The following is a 9,064-nucleotide window of genomic DNA, read 5'->3' on the forward strand; positions in this document are numbered from 1 at the left end:
CATTAACATCTTTTATACCCCTTTATATTTTTTCATTAACTTTGAGCTCCATTTTTTATACCTACCAATATAGAAACACTTTACCCCCTATATATCCCCCAATATAATAAGTCAATTTTTCCTCAATATATATCCCCCAATATGAACCCACATGGTATGGTATTTCTCCCTTAATGAAGCCCCTGTGATTGATCCCTTCCCGTAAATGACCAAGATTTGAAGCATTATTTTCAATAGCAGCTACAAGTTGTGCTTCCTATACATTTTGTCATTTTCTACTCTTTTCGTTAGTTTGAGTCATTTATGAGTCATGTTAGTTGTGTCCTGTCAGTTTTGGTGTCTTAGTCATTGTACATAAAGAAGACCCTGTGTAAAAGTGCATGGCTCAAAATGACTTTGTGGTCGAATGAAAGAGAAAATGTGACAACCACAACACTTGGCTTTCTATTTGTTCTTGTTATTTGCCTGGGAAGATTCTATAAGTTGAGCTAAGTTTGAACGGAAAATATGATACATCCAAAAGGAAAACCTTGAGGGAACCTATTATATTCACACTTATGCTAGTATCCAAACTACTCAACTTGGTATAACTCTACTTGTGCATTAACGCTTTTTCAATATAGTAGAGAAAGGATAATGAGAAAATATAAAGTAAACAAACCAATATCAGATATCCTAAAATTCTTTTCTAAAAGGGAAACCCCCTCTACTCTCAATAGGCCGACATACCATACATTAAATTATGTTGTTTTAGGGCAGATAACCCTAGACTCTCGTGCTCCGCGCCCACATTTTGCAAGGTCTTTACTTTACACTTTTACCAAAATTCGGGCTTCCAACCCCAAAAACATGCTATGGGGGGATCCGCTGCCCAACAGGCCTCCAATACAATCATCGTGGCTCATCCCGAGTCACTCTACTGGTGCAACGATCTTTATGCGAAGTCCATATAACTATGCCTGTGTTGCGCGAAGATCCGTAGCGCACTATTCTACCATTCCCTGGATCTGTTCTGCTCTCTCGGGCAAATGCTCATTGTCAGGGTCAAATCCCTATCGCAAGTCATGCATCATTTTCATTTGTTTGAGTTTTCCTTCGATGTTGGCTGTGATGAGGAAGGCCTCATCAATCCAAGGTTGGACGCATGCTTTAAGTACTGCCTCTTTTTGGCGCACTGCATCCACTTTCTCCTTCAATGCCTTTGACTATTGTAGCCTCGCGAGCCGCTGAGTTAGGACCACTGTTTGCATCGTCCTATGCACACATTCATATTTCATTTGAAGCTCCCTTGCCTCTCCTTCCAACCGTTGTATGGTGGGATCCTCCTGTAAGGTTGTGAGGACCTCGGAGGATTCTTCCAACAACGTGGTGCAGCTCTGCACTGCCTATTAAATTTCTTCCAACCCTTTTCGAATATCACTGACGCGCTGATCTTGGGCTTCTGGGGGCGTGGAGGGTTGAACCTTTAACTGTAGTTCAACAATTTGCAGTTTACGATCCAGCTGGATCCTCATAGCTTCCTCCTTCGCCTTGCAGAATCCACTAGCCAATTTGTGGATCTGTATTCCTACTGGCAGATCTGTCGCAATTTAAAGTTCTGGGACGCGGTGACATTCCTCCTCTACGATCTACTCCAACTATTGGTTCTGAGCCACCGCTTCATCATGTTGTAGGCTAATCTATTCAATGTTGATTCATTGTTCACTTAGCATTTGCACTGCGCGTCCCTCTCTAGCATGGAGTTTTGTCGTCGCTCTGTCTTGTAGCTAGTATAACATATCCCACGAAAGGGCAGTCAAGTTTAGGTTGTGTCCCTTGGTCTGTCCTGTTAGAGCCTAGATTGACCTTAGGCCGAAGAAAGGCAATTCTAGGGTAACCACAAACCAAGCTTAACCTGGTAGCTAGCCCTACCAGGTCGAGAGAGGGCTCTCTCATTGTCAATCTCAGTTGAGATGACTGATTCAAATATGGATTTTAGGCTAGGTATAGTAGCTCTAAGGTTTTTGGTTGATTTTGAAGGTTTTTTTGCTGGATCAAATGGAGCAAGCAGCTTTGGGTCCAGGAAATCGAGTCAGAATTGCAGGGTGTCCTGTGGGGCGAGGTAGGTAGGAGTTTTGGCACTTGGAATTGAGTGTGATGGTAGGTATAAGACTGGTGGGGGGCTCAGGAGGGAATGCAAAGGTCATGAATCCTCTTCAAACAGCAGAAAACATTAAAAACTAAATGTATTCCTAAGGTAGAGCACTGATATCAATGTATTCCACCTATCTATCTTGATTCATTTAGTTAAGAAGAAAGAAATAGATTTTGGCACATATAACACATGAGAGAAACTAATAAAAAAAGGATAAACAATGCCAAGACACATTACCACAAGAATCCCACAAAAATAGCTACAAAACCTGATTTATTTCCTTGCCAAACTACTGTAGTGATGTACAATGAAGCTCAAAGAATCCACAAGAGTCCAACCTTTACAGATGACTAAGAAAGTACATCATATAGGCATCAAACCACCTATGCTAGCCATCAGGGGTCGAATCCATGAGAAGATGGGAGGTTTCAACCATATCTAAACTAAGAATAGGAATATAGGCAGTGGAATAGCTTGCCCCTAAAACCAAGGAAACTAATTCATTTGCCCCCCAACCACCTCAAAATGATGTATCTACCCCCTCAAGTCATTTTACATTCATATTTACATAGAATTGCATCATTTACAATCAAGAATTCACCTACGATGAGAGAAAAATTGAATTTGTGGAATAACTAGGCGAAATTTGGATTTTTAGGCAAAACTGGCAAAATCCATCCTATGCGCAGCGCCACTAATCCTATGCGTAATTCCACTTAAAAGCCTATTTTGGAGGCCTTCCCCTTGACCAAATTGAGCCCAAGATGGCTTGTTGGAAATTTCTTCTTGTCTAGTTTCTGGAAAATCTAGAATTTCTGAATTTGGAGGTCATTTGCTCCCTCAAAAGTGGAATCTCCTAAGACTACTTCCTGTGTGTCAAAAAAGTGGCAGAGAGGTCATTTTTTATGGTTTTTTGGCCTTTAGGTGACCAAGATCTACTCCAAATTTCATGAAACTTTATGGGTTTTCTTATTTTTTTATGATGAGTCCAAAAATTCAAACCATTCTCCCAAAAAGTGTCCCAGTCAAAAGCGCAGCGCGCACCTATTGGGATTTCCTATGTTTCAAAATTCAAAATTTGAAAATTACAAAATTTTATCAAAATTGTCCCAAAATTGGCACAAGACACCCTCATGCACTGCTTTGATGAGCTAATGAGGCATCAGCTAGGATTTCTAATTTGTTTTTCTCCTTTTTTCTTCTCAAAGCCTTCCTCAGTCTTGCCTTAAGCTTCCTTATCCTTATATTACATATCTTGTTCTAGGTCATATAGTGATAGGCCATGTGGCGAAGCATTTTCTTTTCTTTATTGACCTTCTCAAGCAGCTTCTCAAGGTGAATGTTCACCCTCTCTAACCAAGTTTCTCGGTCATTCTCAATTTCTTGTTCAATGGAGGTCATCTTGACATTTTCCTTCTTTGCCTCTTGCCTCTCTTCTCTAATCATTTGCAACTCCATGATAACTTGCTTGTCATTTAATTGCTTGTTTTCTTGCTTAAGGTAATTGATGATCCACTTTGCCCTTTCCAAATTCACTGACAAGGCTTGAATGTTAGCCTCTTGTTTCTTGATGATGTCCTTAGTACTTTGAGTCTCCAAATCAATGACATCAATTCCCTGTGCTTCCTCATGAACAACTAAGTCAAAGTCTCTCTCTTGCTCATCACTAGGATCCACCTCTTGCATTTTTCCTTTGGTTGTACCTTTGTCCTTGCTATACTTCCCAACATGTACCTGTTTTGCTAAAGAAGAAGGCAAAGCCCCTTCCACTCATTATGGAAATGGCATTTGCCTATGGCCTGTAAATGAAGGCGAGACCCCTTCCATTCCTTGTGGAGATAATACTCACCTAGCAGCTGCAAAAAGTCTCCTAGTGCCTCTCTCATAAGTGAAAAACACTGGCACTCCAACAGTTTCAACTTCTTTGACTTGTTCATGTCTTGAAGGTTCACCTTCCTCCTGATGCACTGATGAAAATATTTGAGGGCCTTTGAACACCTCATGAGAAATGAAGGTTTCCCATGGTATATTCAGTAGATTCAACTGATGTAAGACAATGATCTTGATCACAGAGAAGTGGTAGATGCTATTCAGTTGTTGGGGATATGGCTTTTTCTTAACATAGTGTGCCATATTTTCAATATTCCGGAACATGAAGTAAGGAATATCCATCATTCTCACTCTAGTAAAATTCATCAACAATCCAATGTGGTAGAGATACAACCATGAAAACCTACATTCACAAGTAAAATATTTAATGATGATCTTCATGAGTGGAGCAAACCTGTCCTCCAGGAATTTGAAGGGAAACACTCTTTTCAGTTTGCCAAGACATGTAGCCTTGATGTAAGGCTCATAAAACTCCCTGTCAATGTACTGTCCTTTGTTCCATTTTTCACCTACATTTGGAATGCCTGTAGCCTCTGAAATGATAGCAGGTGAAAGAGTGAAGGTAACTCCAACAAGTTGTACTTCATTATTGTCCAGGTGTGTCACAAATAGCCTTGCTAATTCATGATGGAATTTGACCCTCTCCACCATTTCACAGAAACCATAACAAGGCTAATGTTTGAAACATGAGATGGCAAGTGGACAAGCAAGTAATTCTCTAAGACTAATGGGCTCCTCCCTGGTTATCTTTCCCCCTTTGTGAGGTCTCTTCTGCTGCAAATTTATTTCCCTAGAACTGTCACTGAGAGTCTCCTCCCCAGTTTCATAATCACTATCCATTGGTTTTAGTGACTGTAAATTCTAGTGAGGAATGAAGGAGTAGGGGGGTTGAGTGATGACTATGAAGAGATTTCAAAAAGAAGGAAAATGAGTGAGGAGAAACGGGGATATGAATGGGATTCAGGGAGTGAGTAGGGTTTGGGAGTGTTATGAGAGATAGGGTTTATATGGGGGTAAGGTTTTAGTGTATGGGAATTTGGCAGTAGTAGCAGAAATGAATGAAAGACTTTGGTGAATAGTGCAACCACAGTGAACAACTATGATAAACAGTGAAAATGAGGGTTTGATTTTCATGGATGAAAGACCAACAAGAAGAACACTTTACAGCAAGGAGGAAGAATGCACTTACTTGTAAAGGAGGTGAACTTGGCAATTTGAAGTGATTTGAGGTGATTTGAGGTAATTTAGGTGATTTAGCAGCGGTTCTGGGTGCATTCAACAGGTGCGCAACGCCCATCAACAGGTGTGCAACGCCAGTGTTATTTAACACTGGTAGAAGCTCCCAGATGCGCAACACTCATCCAATGTGCATCGCTTGCTAATAGGTGCGCAGCGCCTACGATTTTCTCCAAAAACACCAAGACTTTGTTTCCTTTTGCTCAATAAAAACTAAAATCACGTTTTTGACTCTCTTTAGCAATCTAAACTTCAAAATGAGGTGGCATAAGATATGAATGGCCTTTTATGGCTTTTCAACCCTTTGATTTTTCATTTATCAAAACCCACTTTATAAAGTTTATTTTCCTTCCTTGAAATGCTCTGTTTCACTGATATTTGACCTTTTGGCTTTGGACAGGTGGACTTGATGCTAATTTCTTTGAATTTTGTAGTGGCAGGAGTTGGAAATGTCACCAGGTGACCAGGAGCAGCATATGAATATTTATTACATATAGAAACCATAAAATTACATTAAATTACATGGAAATAAAATAATAAAATACAAATGCCCTGTTTTACCTCAAAACAAGTTTTGAGGTTAAAGAGCTTTATTTAGCTTACAAAAAGGAAATTATGATTTTTTTTAACTTTGTTAACCTCCTCATGTGTCTGCTGACATTTATTATTCATTTGAATGACCATGGCGAAAAACCCTAAGACCTAGTGAAACTAAACCCTAAGACTGGTTTTTATAGATGGAAAGAACTGGAATTGCTATGAATGACTGAAAATATGTGTGAAATAGGTCAGTAGGTATATAGCAAGAGGGACAAATAAAATGAAACCCTACCATCAGTTGATCCATGACCTAATGGAGTGCAACTCATCAGAATGGGATGCCTAATATGAAATGCAAAAGAGAAATTTGATCATTGATGGCAGTGTGAAAGCATTGACACTAACACACCCTACTGCGGCTCTATCCTCCATGTTGTCCACTGTCAGTGCTCCTTCCGGCAGCGCGACGGTGTTGGACATTTTGGCTTGCAACGACTGCTATATTGTCGATGCTCCGTGGCACCATAGATGGCTACCATTCCTTCTTGTGGGAGTCGCAACTGAAGTCCCTGCAGTTGTGCCCTGAGTGCCCCCAACACATTTTGCTGCTCCGTCATTGCTTCTTGGAGCACCTCCCTGGTGACCTCGCGAACTATGTCGCAGATGTCATACAGATCACCCTCTATCAGTGTAATAGGCTCCCCATCCAATTTGGAAGCCTTGGTCTTCTTCCATGGCCCTATTCATTCTGTCCCGCATGGCCGTTTCAATTATATAGAGGTGGTGCTTGGGTCCGCACCTTCCGCCGTATCATCTGTCTTGTGTCCTGTGGTCAGGTCCGGGCATCTTTCCTCCTTCGTTGAAGTGGCCTGTGCTACTACTATTTTTTCGATGGCCTTGGTCTGCTCTACAGCGGCATTCGCTACCTCCCGGGAAGCCCTTACCTCCTCAGCGAGCTACTTGTTCTGCTTTTGTTATGCCAGCAGCTTGGCAGCATGCTTCTGTCTTTGTATCACTACCTCATCATGCGCTGCCAAATTCGGGGCGTGCCATTCGGGTGGCCATGATTCAAGCACCATGAACATCGCGTCATCGATTGCGATGAACGGGAGTTTGGTCCCATTCTACTCTAGGTCCTTTCGCGCCTTGATATGCACATTGTTCATATCCACCTTAAAGTCTGCAAAGCTCCATAGACTGTCATATACCATGGGGGATAGGCGCGACCGTTTTTGGATCCACATCCGTACACCCGCATCCATGAGTATCCAGAAGATCTTGATCTCGCGGATGCGTGTGGCATGTATTTTCGCCCAGAGCGATGCATATTTTGCTACCTCTGGAAAGTCCTGGTCCAGGGGAGGAAACTGACTATCCTCCGGCAATTCTCCTACAACCAACAAGATGGATAAGAGAAACCATGCATAGTGGAAGGTCTTACCCTGCTCCTGAGCCTCCTTGCAGTTCGTCAGGAACTCCTCGCAGAGGAACTGCGCCCAGTTGAACTATACCCCGTCAGTGCATTTCTCGGCCAATGCAATAACCATTGCTGTGACATTTTCTCATCACTTTTCCTGCCAGTAGCTGAGTGGCTACGCACACCCCTTTGTCTTGAATGCTAGTAATCACATAGCCCCTCTGCTTCTTCTCTAACTTGTATTTCTTCTTCATGGCTTCTGCGAGCGCCAAGTCTCCACTTTGGCCAGCTATTTCCGCGGGGTCCCTTCTCGTGCAGGGAAGGTTTGAAATCCTATGAATCAGCTCCACCATAATGGGAATCGACTCCTCCAGCCACAAGTACCCCTCATGCACTAGGCAAAGTAATTGCCTGATGACGAATATCATGATTGGTGCCTGATGAAAGTGTGGAATCCATAGTAGGTGGAGTAGACCGGCCTCCTCCACCCCGCGTAGCCATTTTCGTGGTTGCAGCACTGTGACTACCCCCTCCTTGCTTTGTTTCATAAATTGGCTAGTACCCAAATGTGGGAACTTTTCGCTGTCCGCGAGGTCCCAATCTTCAAATTTCATCGTGGGTACGCGGCCCAGGGCTGAACCCTCAAATAGAATTCCATCTGGGAGGAGTGAGGTTTCGAGTGCTCTCTTAATAGTGTCCATGTCCTTGGGTATTTTTTCCTTCCCTTTCCGTGGGGGGACATATTTGGCCAGTTTTGGTGCAGTGCACACTAGCTAAATGTCCTCTGCCACTTCTTCATCTGGTTCAATCTCTTCTCCAAAGGCCTAAAGATCCTCCTCCTCATCATCTATCTCAATATTAACCATCTTGCCCTTATCTTCCATAGACAGTTTACCGAACCGCGGATTTCGCGAAGACATATGGACCAGTCCCGCTGCCTGTGGATTATATTTGGGCCTCGGCGTCTGGGGCAATTTAGGGATTTCCGATGCAACCCCTACAAGCAGCGTAGAGCTCTGCGTGGCTCCCTTGGTTTTTGACACCATTCTGATTATGGAATCCTGTGTCTCCTTCAGCAATGTTTCAAACCACGGACTTGCTCTCACAACCTACAAATTTGTCAGGTTCATACCCACTTGATAACATAATAACTGAATTCTCAAAACACTAAGGGTTGCTCGGTGGAGAGCCACCTGTGATTTATAGCCCCTTTTGAATTCAAATTCGACCATTCCCCCCATATTCTGCTCATTAATGCGAGAATGGTAGCAGATAGTCCCAGATCCAGTTGTAACTTTGTGTCTTAATTGCCCATCGTCTACTCCTCGTTGCCTTAAATTGGACATATTTTCATGAATAGTGACACCAACGGTCACTTTATAGCCTACCCACGTGGTAGCATAGCCCCTTATGCACGAACGCGACCCATGCATCACAGCTTCCGTGTCGCGTAGCTCCCATACAAACTCTTTTATAGTCCCGCACTCTCTTTCAACTACTTGGAGTGCAGAGACTATGCTTCCTACGAATAGTCAGGTGGTCGCACTACTGGCGTGAGGCTTCAAGTCACCTTCCAACCCAGTCCACGGGCCTTCCTTAGTTACCCTCACGCCAGTTAGCGCCTCATGTTCTTCCTTATGTGGTGCGCTTCCCTGGTTACTTTATTTGATAAGGTGCGGTCGCAGCCATGGTAGTATAGCTAGAAATTATCGATGACAATCTTCTAGTGCGGTGGTATGGCTACCCATACATTGCCCTGTCCTTCTGTTGACACGTAATGCTTACGCGATTTTGGTTTCCAATTTTCTAATATCTGTGTCCATTACTATGCTTTTCTGCTTCAGTCG

Source organism: Pinus tabuliformis, chromosome X (genome assembly GCF_031772625.1).
Source record: "Pinus tabuliformis cultivar Carrire ecotype Pingquan chromosome X, CPIR1, whole genome shotgun sequence".
In the NCBI taxonomy this organism is placed as follows: Eukaryota; Viridiplantae; Streptophyta; class Pinopsida; order Pinales; family Pinaceae; genus Pinus; species Pinus tabuliformis.